Source organism: Stylophora pistillata, chromosome 9, assembly GCF_964205215.1.
Source record: "Stylophora pistillata chromosome 9, jaStyPist1.2, whole genome shotgun sequence".
Lineage (NCBI taxonomy): Eukaryota > Metazoa > Cnidaria > Anthozoa > Scleractinia > Pocilloporidae > Stylophora > Stylophora pistillata.
In genome coordinates, this window is record NC_142527.1 from 29,532,900 (window position 1) to 29,543,381 (window position 10,482).

The following is a 10,482-nucleotide window of genomic DNA, read 5'->3' on the forward strand; positions in this document are numbered from 1 at the left end:
CTGCCGTTGAGAACAAAGACCTGTAAAGCGAGAGCTTAGCAAACCATTACCGTTTTCCTCTTGTAACTGGTGTCAAATGCGTCTGCCTCGTTCAGCTGAATCATTCATGAGTAAAGCTGATTAGTCTTCATATTCGTGAACGTGCTATGTCGTTGATAAACCTTACCACGTTCATAAGAAACGACAATTTGCGACGGCTGAGGTAAACATGGCCTCCGATAAGGCTTTGATAACCCTATCTAGCCATATTTCCCACATCTTTAATTTAACCGTGCCAAAAACCACAAAGTTTGTGGTTTTTGTCACCCAGAGGTAGCTTTCATTAACTCGTTTCAGTTATCCTCGCAGCAAAATTTATAAGAAACGTGTCGCATTGTAGTTCTCTGATAAGCTTTATTTGGCTACTTATTGTTCACGCTTTTACAAAAATATAATGTTTTCCCAATATTTCTTTTATGCTTTTGCTCATAACTTTTTCCCGTAGGGTTTCTTCAGGCGTTTTGGTTAAGTTTTAAACTTAAAACCACCAAATGGACCATATGGTCCGTCGACATGTAAAAGATGATGGGTCAGCTATGATCGATACTATGTTACATGTTACATGCTGATGACGAACGCAGTAGCACTACGAAAATTCCTCCAAATTTGAACAATTTGAACGCACAGTTCTTTATTTCACAATGTTTCAATTTTTTAAGATGGCGGCAGGAAAATGATATTACATCGCGAGATAAAAAACTAAAACCGGTAGTTCAACTGAGAGTTTTTACCTTCAACTTTCTAAAGATTTTCATACTCCGAAGGAAATGGCCTTTTGTTTACTTAGGGATTAGAGTGGAGATAACCCACGGAAACGTGGTTCAACTGTTATCGCGGAAAACTTATTCGATAAGTTACACAACATCGCGCAGAATGCTATTGTTTTCCGTGACATTTACTTGCAGTGCGAAATACGTAGTAAGTCCGGCATAAAGAAATGCACATCCAGCACTGTTGGGATACCATTGGTCAACTGATAAAGTTCAGGGAATACTAGAGTCCCTTCGCCGAATTCCGCAACTGTCAATCAAACGTCAAGATGAGCTCAGTAAATTTTCAAGGTGTGATAAGGGAACAATAACACTAATGATGAAAGAGTTGTCCGCTCTATTCATTGTAAGTGCATGGCAAGCAAATTCTTTTGTTGACATTTTTCAATTAGAAGTATTTTAGAGAAGGGCATGGGACGTTTTTTTTTTAGCCGTTACTTGGGAAAATCTTGGAATAAACAAGCACAAATACCCGATCGATGTTAATTTTTTTTAAAAACAGACATGAAGAGTGAGTTCACTATACACTTTTTCCGTTCATTGCCAGTTATCTACTCGGCCCGATCTGAGAAAAAGCCGCTTTCATTGTGTGTTATTTTTGTCTGTGATTTCCCAGTGTCCCAGTGGGAACGTGTCTTGTTTGCTGAAAATAGTTATTCAATTTTCCATCCGTTCGAATGGAGTAAAACATAAAAAAAAGATCTGGTACACTTAGACCCATTCAGTTGCTGAAAACTACCTTCGAAACAACAATGTTGAAACGAGCAAGACATCCGCCAGGCTTTTACGCGTCGTTATTTGAGGAACCTCGCGATCGTGGTTGTCACTTAAAATACCGACCGAGATCAAAGCCCATTGCCTTGGGTGTTTACCAAGTGGAGCGAATTGTCGCGAAACGAATCCAGGCTGGTAAATGCGAGTTCTTCGTTCAATGGAAAGACTACTCTGCGGCTGAGAACACGTGGGAACCGAGCGAACACATACCGGAGGAGCTTATCGCTGCCTTCGAAAGCAGATGTGTCGATTTAGTTCGCATAGATGAATGCAAAGAGAGACTCGCTCTTGTATTTGAGAGGGGTTTAAAATCTCCCCTTGGATGTAACGAAACGATCATCATGAGGCACGATGTACTGCGATCGATCTTTCCCGGGTTGCCGTCTGACCTTCGTAGCACTTCGTACTTGGTCAATAAAGAGGAACTGCTGACTGCAGGATTTGGCTCTTATCTGGAGAGAATTTTGACCGTGACTGGTGGCGGATGTCGCGTCAATACTCCAGTGAAGTTCAAACTGCTCCTTGGCAGGTCGCCTGCCTTCTTAGAAGAGAGTGGCCGAAAAACATCTTCCCGCCCCGTTGAGAAAGTTCAAGTGCAGTTTACTAAGTGTTATTTCACCGGACAAATGCAGTGAGATGCTGGGTGCTGTTCCAGTGTTTACAAAATGGCTTCTTTACAAGCCACCAAACTTAATAAAAGTTAATGACCAACAGTTGCTGGTTTTATGTCAAACGAACAAATATTGTCGTTTCTATTCTGGAATAGACCATTGAATGAAACACTGAATAGACATGACTTAAAACTTTATTCGACAATGATCCACATAAGGCGTCCGTGTTTCTGCTGACGTACTCTCGCAACTGCCACAGCCCCTCGACGTTGATTTGCAGGTAAAACATCGGGTTGTAGCCGTCAACAAACGGAGTAGACATGTGGAAGAATGCAGGGTTGATCGGGGTTTCTATGAGCTCTGAAAAGAGCTCCCGATCAACTCGCTGCCATTCTTGAACGGAATACATGTTGATTTACTTAGCAGCGAAGAGACTGTTGGTGGACTTCTCTCGAATGGTCTCAACGGACTACAGTTGCGAAATTTATGCAAGTAATGACGTCGCTTATTACTTTCAATTTAATACTTTTAAATCGAAACTCGCTGGACCACAAAATGTTAGCCTCCGTTTGTCGCAGTCTCTGATACGCTAAGTGAACGGACGTGAAATTTCATTGTCCGTTAACTTTCTGTAGTCGTTTAACCCGCACTTTATGCGTGCGTGCCTACGTATATTTTTCGTTGTCCTTTTGCTCTTAACTTGATGTTAAAGTGCTTATCATGTTTTCAATGTCAAATATTTACCGCCATTCCACAGCTACTACTGATTTCGTATATAGATATAAATGAGGTAAAACATTGCCGTTGTTCATAATTGCTCAATTGTTCATGAAGGCGGAGCTTAGAGTTTTTAATATGCACGAAGTTCAAAATAAATCCGTTCAACTCCCAAAGGCCCTTAGGACGGGGAGGAATTGAAGAGAGAAAATATATTTTCCAGAAATGCTAGATTTGATACTATTTCCAGACATCGGATTTCCTTCATATGTTGCATGAGCCCTTTACACTATAAGAAAACATATCCATATGCAACCCAACGTGCTGATATCTTCATTTAGAAGAAATTCGACCTCAAAGTTATCATACATCTATTTCCCACACTGAAATTTACTCAAAGTAGGTCAAGTTGAACATAGAATTGATCAAGGTTAAAGACATGGTATCGCCTCAATATTGGTTGTTATTTTTTTACGAAAATCTCTTCTTAAAAAACCATATGCAACCCTTTTGATATTTTATATAGTTATGCTGTGAAAACATTAAAAGCAGGAGGACCTTTGCCTATTCCGGCCATTTTCTTTATTGTATCATGCTATTTGTCGTCTCGGTCTTTAAAATTTAGCGCCCTCGCACCCGTAAATGTCCCGGATGTGTCATACAATTCTGCCCGATGAGCACTTGAGAAATTGAATTCATCGTCTTGAAATTTTCCATTTGTTCATTCTTAGATAACGCTTGAGAAATGTTCCACTGCAAAAGCTTTTCTGTCTTTTTATGAAGCCACACTCAAAGTAACAGATGTATTTTGTCTCCGAGATAGTTAACGTTAGAGCAATCTTTGTTTTTTACTCATTATTTAACTTAAACTCGAGGAACGGAGATAATTTCAATTTGGCATGAAAACTAAGATAGCAGTTGTTTCTTAAATTGTAAGAATGTCTATCAACCACTTTTAGAACGCTTTTATTCTAAATTGACATAAACATTCTTTCATTAGTGAGTGTGTCGGAGAATCATGGCTGAAAAATCCCCGCATGCAGATCCTGATCACGTGACTTGCATTCCTTGTTCAAATAATAACTGCCCTAATCCGATATGCATCAACGCCAAGCTTGCTAAAATGAGGAACATGAATACAAAGGGGAGACGTGCTGGTAAACGTAGGTCTGCAGGAAAGACAGTTGTGCTCCAAAAGAGCGGAATGGAGAGCTCTGCAAATGAAGACGAAAGGGAAATGATGTGGCAAGACCTTCTAGGAGTACTGGAAATGCCTACTGGTGAGAATACCAATAGTGCCTTTTCTTTGCAAGAGAACACTGCGTATGCCATACTGGATGGGCAAAATGATCCCCAAGAAGATCCTATTACCACATCACAATCTCATCGTTGGGACCACGAAATGCAGATGCTTGTAAACGAATCAGAAACACAGTTCCGTAGCTTACATAATTGGATGGAGGAGAATAATTCGCGTTCTCAATGCATTCAGAAATCCCCTTGTGCGGTGAAAAGCTCTAAACCCATCAGTCGTTCAACAGTATCAGTAAGTCAGCCGTCGAGGATGGAAAAAGCTGGGCTCAACCTTCACGGTACTGCTGCATTTTCTCACGACCCACAAGTTAGGTTGGCTCCTCTTGTGGCCAAAATACCCACTATTCAGTCTGGTGGAAATGGTGCTATCGAATCTGACATCGCACGAAATCCATCCTGCAGAATACAGTGTATGAGGAAGTTGTTTGGAATCCTTTCTTTAATTTTCCAAGCTTTTGAAGGTCCTTGCACAGCAGATGTTGAGGAACATTACACATCTGCTTTACAAAGGGCTCTCGATGAAATTAATCGTGCTAAGCGACTGTATGAATAAATAAAGGCTGATAGTTTCGAAAGAAACTGTTTGGTGCTGCGTCGGTGGGAGTAACGAAATAATTTGGATATATCAACAAAGTTGAAATGGTAAATTGGCCACCGTAATGATTACAAAAGCTGACGTTTCGAGCGTTAGCCCTTCGTCGGAGCGAATGACGAAGGGCTAACGCTCGAAACGTCAGCTTTTGTAATCATTACGGTGGCCAATTTACCATTTCAACTTTGACTGTATGAATAGTTTTTGATCTTATCAAACGCCTAATTATGCACAAACTGTTCTATGGGAAGGAGAGAGACGATTCTTCAAACCTTGAAAATAATAATAATAATAATAATAATTAAAATTTTATTAGTCTTATGTTTAGTTCATGACAAATGTAGAGCTACCCTGCAGAAAAGTCGTCATTAAACCGTTAATATTATTATCATTATTATTATTATTATTATTGATTATTTTGCTTATCCTTACTATATAGTCACCCATTGTATAATTAACAATTATTCTACTCGCGCTTGTTGACTATGAGATGATAGATGCGTGTCTCGTTGGCTATCTATCATCTCATATCCAACAAGCGCGAATGGAATAATTGTTTTATTAAAAACGCCACCAAGATATTAGACAAATCTTTATTTTAGACAAATTTTTTAGCTCCTTTTTAATTTTAAGCTGACGCGTACGCTTACCATATTTGTAGATTATGGTATATTGGCTCATATACCATAATGGCTAAGCCAATAAAAAGTCTTGAATTGCATTATCCAATGATCCAGTTTTTAATAATATGAAATATTATTTTCCATTACTTTATTGCATGCTCTCATAACTACTCGTAACTAGCGGAGGTCCATCTTTAAGAAAAACAAAGCTGAGACTAGAAAGTAATTTAGTGTTAGAAGCAAAAGTTTCCAGTCGGTATGGATCCCGTCATTTACTGAGAAGAAGTTATCTTCCGGTCAAACCGCTTCCGGCTTCAACGCTGAATTTGTTTTTTGTATGACTTCCTTCCACTGCCGGCTATTATCTGATGCGTAGCCGTTCATGTGCGGGCCCCGCTCGTGTCAACGAGTAATGTTTGTTATCAAGTTGGTAATTAATTCCTACTTATCTTACACTCTAATTTTCCTGCATCACGCTTAAATCTTTCGCCTTCCACGATAGATTTCTGTGCAGGAGGACAACTTGATGAGTTTATGGACTAACTTTTTCATCGCCCGACCATTAGGCCCGACCTATATAGGTTTGGACGAATGTAGAAAGCACCATCAAACCTCTATCACAGCTTCTTAGCCGTCTCGCAATACCTGTGAAAGGGGGTCCTAAACTTAGACCGTGAAAGGGAGTGTCTATTTCTTTTTCTGTTTCCTGTGTATACCTTTCCTATACAATTAAACGGACTTTTGACCTCCTCGTCCCCTACCTAAGTGGACATGCTGCCAAACGGCTAAGAGCAATAAAGAAAATGATGCAGGTCTCTTAGAACTGAATCAAAATGAATGTACCTTTTTGAAATGTAATGTTCCATGCCAGACTCATCTCAAATTATTTTCTCCTCATACTTCTCGAGCCGTCTTTAGAGAGACGGAGTCACCGACTGAGAGGCACTGGTGATTCTGATTCATTGCCCCACCCCCTCCCCTCTCTTTCAATTTGACCGTCGCTCGCCCCATTGGTACAAATTTGTTTCTTTCCCTAGTCTTACGTTGTTGTAAAAAATCAAAGACGGCACCTATAATTCTTACCAAGACAAGTGACTATACACTCACCGAGGGTCCACAATAGGTTTGGCGGGATGCATATTCGGGATATGAGCTGAAAACAGAAGTGGGATGCGGGAATTTTAACCAGCGGGAGCGGGATTTCCTATTTTTAAGGGGATGGGATTCGGGAATCGTAAGGAAAAAATAGCGGGATACGGGAATTTAGTTTTGTCTTGACTAAAAATTCATTAGCGTTGACTGAAAACAAAGTGGTTCTTAAGTGTGTATACCGCCTTTGTAGTCAAGCTATGAGTGTCAAAGGAAGTGAAGCCGGTCAAATTTTGCCTATTATCACTTTTTTGTGTTCGTCTTTTCCGGTTTTACTATTTTCGCCGTTTTCGTCACTCGGAAAGAGGTATCAAATCACTGAGGTTAGAAGTCAAGATTCTACACTCATTCCTGTTTTGTTGACGGATTTGACCTTTTCTGCTTTTGCCTGGACGGGCCTGTCGGACCTGGACGATCCTTTGGACTGAGCATATGCCCGCACCAACTGTATCAAGGCATTCACCACTCTGCATGAACGGAGACCACTGCATTTCTAGATGCAGTCGGAAAGATATAAAAGGCTTTCTCCGTCCACGAGAAGCATGCAAAGTACGAGCTTTGCAGTCTACAAGATGCCATTACATTGCTAAAAGAAACGTTGCAATATCTTCGCTGAAACGAGGCCCCGATTCGCGGTGAAATCCAAAGCCTGTCAAGGTCCCTTAATGGACCACAGGGAAATATGGCTGAGAAGACAATAGAGTCTGTTTCATCGTTGCAGTCTGGCCTTTAGAGACTTCATGACCTGTTGGCGCCAATGGGTTATACTTGGACCAACCTCCTGAGCTGCATGGCATTAGATGTAGAGAGCTGTCACTCTGCGGTCCATCAGAAATCACCTTTATGGACTGCCCTTGAATATGCCAGGAATACCTGGAGTAAGAAGTGCCTAAGACGGTCAGCTTATAAGGGAATGGGCAGATACCTTTGGGGCTGCAGTTCGTCAATAAACCGTCCAACAAGAAACGACCATGGCTAGGGCTGGAACGCTCCCAGATTTCTTGTACGAGAAAGGAGACATTGTGCTAGGGGAAAGCGTTGATCTAACAGGAGATGTCGGCCTTCCTGACGAATATGATACAAGTAGCAGTGCGGAAGAAGCAGAAACCGAAGACCAAGTAGGAGAAGGATCTGTAAGGGTCGTCACTTTGGATGGTGAAGCAAACTTCCTGCTTGAGAGGATGTCCGCATTTCGTCGTGCTGTTAGATTTAATAGCAGGTTTATGTTTTCTTAAAAGAGACCAGTGTGTTTATATACAATTTCCATGTCCTAAACTCAATGTAAACAATTGACAGAATTGGCTTCATCGCCTGATGTAAACTAGCAGCAAAGCAGTCGAATCTTCGTAAGACAGACAGATAACATCAATCTATCTAATTCCAAAAATACTGGACTTAAAGTATCGAGGTAAACATGTACCGATGCGAGGACCGAAAATAATTAAGCAAAACAGAAAATAAAGTTATGGTCGCTAATTGTGACGTTGAAAACCTGGAACATCAAAACTGACAATTGATAGAAGGTAAGTCATAACGCCTATTTCAGTGATCAAGCAAAACATGTCAAAGATCTCGTAAAAAAATGGGACGGGATCGGGATCCGAGCGTAAAAAGGGGCGGGATGGCGGGATTGAGAAGAAAAAAGGCGGGAAAGCGGGATTTGAGAACCCCTATTGTAGACCCTCCTCACCCTTCAAGATTATGTCGGCTCCACGGGCTAGATTTAAAGCAACCGATATTTTGTCCTATTTTACGATCGAAGTCATCTTTCTTGCGGTTTTTAGACCTCTTAAAGGGCTCTGATTTTGCGATTATTTGTAAAGGTCAACAGTTCTTTATAAGGGCTGAAATTGCAAATTGATCACTATGTAATGTCTACAACTGCCCTTCTTCATCGAAAAATGTACAGTATTTACACAATTTTGGCGGATCTAGAAAGCTGACAGGCTGAAGGAAAGAACAATATTCCTCTGCCGAAGGAGTCTTTCATATCCCACCTTTTTTTCCCAAACATTCTCACGAAGACTTCCGGTAAATGGTTGTCCCCTTCGCAGCCGTTCTTTGGGATGTCACGCAAACGCAAGCTATAATGTAACGCAAGCTATAATGTCACGCAAACGAGGAACAAGGCAAGCTAGACTAGAGCTACCTACGGTACACTTACTTTTTACGTCGACTAACTTGCGCTCTCTCTATTGCAGACAAATAATCATTAACAAATAGGATTTCAACTTTATGTTTGATATTTTTGCGCTGTTTTGTCAATATTTGCTTATTACTCTCTGAATTTATTTGATACACTTCGAGGTTCCGTGTTTCAATAAATAATACGAGAGTTGAAAAGAATGACAGGCCTTTTATTGAAAATTCTGCAGGTTTTTTCCCCAAAAATGGTGCTTTACGTTGTTATTGCAAAGTAATTCACATATTACCTTGGTGAATCAGCTCCGCTTTCGAATCATTAGTTCAGTTCGTGTGCACCTCCCTTCCTTCTAGAGCTGCCACAGGAAGTCCACACAAGCGGTGTGTCTGGCCATAAAGAAATGTATGTGAGAATATTGAAGGGTCGTAATATCGTAAACTTATATCAAGGAATGTCTATGTTAAGGCTCAAAATAAATGTAAACCTACCTCACTTGCTGTGTATTGTCGTTTCGATAGTTCTAAATGGCGAATTTGAACGATTTGGTAGATTTTGCGTTGAGTGTACTCACGGGCAGCCCAAGATCACTTCTAGAAAAGCGGACGTGACTCTTACCGTGTTGCGCAACGTTTTAAATTTATAAAGGTTTGTATGGGATGTTAACGGTTTGCCTTAAAGGAGAGGGAAAAATGTCTTGTTTTGAAATAAAATGGACTTACCTTATTGCCTTGTTGTTTTCTTTGTTGATTCCTAGCGTCTCGCCGAAAACGCTTCAAAATCTACCAAATCGCTCAAATTTGCCATTTAGAACTACAGAAACGACAATACACAGCAAGTGAGGTAGGTTTACATTTATTTTGAGTCTTAACATAGACATTCCTTGATATAAGTTTTCGATATTACGACTCTTCAATATTCTCCCATACATTTCTTTATATTTCGGACAAACGACCAGATACGCCGCTTGTGTGGGAACCCTGTGGAGCTGTACGATGTGATGAAATGGCGTAAACAATGACGTTGAGATAAGTTTTCCATACCTCGCGGCTCAACACACAATCTGCCCCCTGGAATGAACAGTAATTAGCCTTATGGAGGTCATTTCAAATCGAAGTGAAAGAAATACTTGCTTTTGATTTCTCACTCGTCAGGTGATACCTCCATTTCACAATTCTGCTCGATGGCGGCAAGGTCCGCATCGTTAACTTTTCACAGTAATTGTTTACGCCACCAAAGAGCGCTAGATGTAATGATTTTGTATTGGTTACGTTAGCTGTTTGCGTCATGGAAAAACCCGCGAACACGGAAAATTTTTACGAATGTTTCCATAAAACTATCGCTATGACATGGCAACATGCATATTATATCTGATATTCGTTATATCTTTAATCGAATTGTGTTACTGAAAATAATTTTAAGTTTTACAATCAATGCTTCTCACAGCGGTCATAATTGACGGTTAAAGAAAAATAGATAGTAATGAAGTAATGTAGTGCCAAGCGAGGATTCAGCATAAAATCTTTTTATATCGCATTCCAAGCTCCTTACGTAAATTCAATTGCGAACGAGTGATTGCCTCTGTTTATTTTCAGAGGCCTTTTGTCTGTCGCAAGAGAGGTTCCTGTTTACATCGAAAACGTTAGTTACATCCGGAAATTGTCGGCTAATATTTTCACGTCAGGTTTGTTTCTGATTGGCTGTTAAATCTCTCGCCATGGTATCTAAATCACATCATATAATGAACTCTAAT

At 40.3% G+C, this 10,482-nt stretch overlaps 1 non-coding gene across 1 annotated transcript; it reads left to right on the top strand.

The window, feature by feature from the left end:
* The first annotated feature begins 5,892 nt into the window (after positions 1-5,892).
* On the top strand, positions 5,893-6,010 carry LOC148724222 (U5 spliceosomal RNA). Its single transcript, XR_015992088.1, has one exon. It is a non-coding gene; the product is annotated as a U5 spliceosomal RNA (small nuclear RNA).
* The last annotated feature ends 4,472 nt before the right edge of the window (positions 6,011-10,482 follow it).